General features: G+C 49.2%; 1 pseudogene; it reads right to left on the reverse strand.

Annotated features, from left to right (window-relative positions):
* The window catches only part of LOC140402888 (membrane progestin receptor delta-like), a 32,653-nt pseudogene extending 30,985 nt beyond the window's left edge, over positions 1 to 1,668 (reverse strand).
* Positions 1,669 to 2,131: the final 463 nt, after the last annotated feature.

Here is a 2,131-nt window from a genome sequence, read left to right on the forward strand (position 1 = left end):
AGTCTACTCAACCTCTCCTCGTAATCCAACCCCTTCTGCTCTGGGATTAACCTAGTGAATCTCCTCTGCACACCCTCCAGTGCCAATATGTCCTTTCTCAGGTAAGGAGACCAAAACTGAACACAATACTCCAGGTGTGGCCTCACTAACACCTTATACAATTGCAGCATAACCTCCCTAGTCTTAAACTCCATCCCTCTAGCAACGAAGGACAAAATTCCATTTGCCTTCTTAATCACCTGTTGCACCTGTAAACCAACTTTTTGCGACTCATGCACTAGCACACCCAGGTCTCTCTGCACAGCAACATGTTTTAATATTTTATCATTTAAATAATAATCCCTTTTGCTGTTATTCCTACCAAAATGGATAACCTCACATTTGTCAACATTGTATTCCATCTGCCAGACCCTAGCCCATTCACTTAGCCTATCCAAATCCCTCTGCAGACTTCCAGTATCCTCTGCACATTTTGCTTTCCCACTTATCTTAGTGTCGTCTGCAAACTTGGACACATTGCCCTTGGTCCCCAACTCCAAATCATCTCTCACACACTCTCTCACTCTCTCTGTCTCACTCACACACTCTCTCACACACTCACTCACTCACACACTCTCTCAAACTCACTCACTCACACACACTCACTCACACACTCTGTCACACACACTCACTCACTCACACACTCACTCACTCACTCACACACTCTCTCACACACACACTCTCACTCACACACTCTCTCATACACACTCACACACATTCACTCACACACTCACTCACACAGACATTCACACACACTCACTCACACACACACAATTACGACTGACATGCACTCACACTGATGCACACAGACACACACACAGACACACGACTCACTGACACACACTCACATATACTCACACACATACAAACCATCGTACGCACACTATCACTCACTGACACACACTCACATATACTCATACACAAACACACATACACACTACCACACACTGACGCTCACACACACTCACATATATAAATATTATCACACTCTATCACACACGCGCTCACAGTCACTCACATACACACACGTACATACACACTATCACACACACTCTCACACACACTCACACTCACACATGCGCAAGTAAATTCACACTATGACACACTCACACACACACACACTCACATACACTCACTCACACACACATACACTCACACACACTCACACTCTCACACACACACACACACTCACACACTAACACACATTCAAGTACATACACACTATCACACACACTCACTGTCACACTCACACACACTCACTGTCACACTCACATACACTCACTGTCACACTCACACACACTCACGCGCACACAGAATAAACTCTCCCAGGTCATTTGCGAACAAGAAGTTGTCGTTTGACGCGAATGTTCCAGCTCCCTCAGCCCTTCCCCAATATTCCCGGCTCAGGAAGTTGTTAAAGTAACTTTTGTTGGGAAGCGAGTGATTCATTCAGTGGGATAGTTGCCAACCTGTTATGCAGAGATATTTAGTCCGGACTGCTTTGCCCCGGTGCCCTCCGGCTGTTCATGATGCCTGGTGGCACCGTGTGTGTGTGTGAGTGTGTGTGTGGGAGGGGGGGAGGTTTGCAACCTGCACCACCCCACTCCTCCTCTCTCTCTCCCTGCCTGAGTTCCGTTCAGCCAGTCTCCACCCTCTTGGAACTGGGCTGAAGGGTGGGAGGATCGGAGAAGAAAGGGCCGCTTGTTTCCCAGTCCATCACTCGTCCAGCAAGGCGGCCGGTTAAAGAGACAGCAACCAGCGATCCTGGGGGCAGTGAGTGAGGGAGTGTGTCACTGTGTGTGTGAGGGAGTGAGGGAGGGTGTCACTGTGTGTGTGAGGGAGTGAGGGAGGGTGTCACTGTGTGTGTGAGGGAGTGAGGGAGTGTGTCACTGTGTGTGTGAGGGAGTGAGGGAGGGTGTCACTGTGTGTGTGAGGGAGTGAGGGAGGGTGTCACTGTGTGTGTGAGGGAGTGAGGGAGGGTGTCACTGTGTGTGTGAGGGAGTGAGGGAGGGTGTCACTGTGTGTGTGAGGGAGTGAGGGAGGGTGTCACTGTGTATGTGAGGGAGTGAGGGAGACTGTCACTGTGTGTGTG

Source organism: Scyliorhinus torazame, chromosome 26, assembly GCF_047496885.1.
Source record: "Scyliorhinus torazame isolate Kashiwa2021f chromosome 26, sScyTor2.1, whole genome shotgun sequence".
In the NCBI taxonomy this organism is placed as follows: Eukaryota; Metazoa; Chordata; class Chondrichthyes; order Carcharhiniformes; family Scyliorhinidae; genus Scyliorhinus; species Scyliorhinus torazame.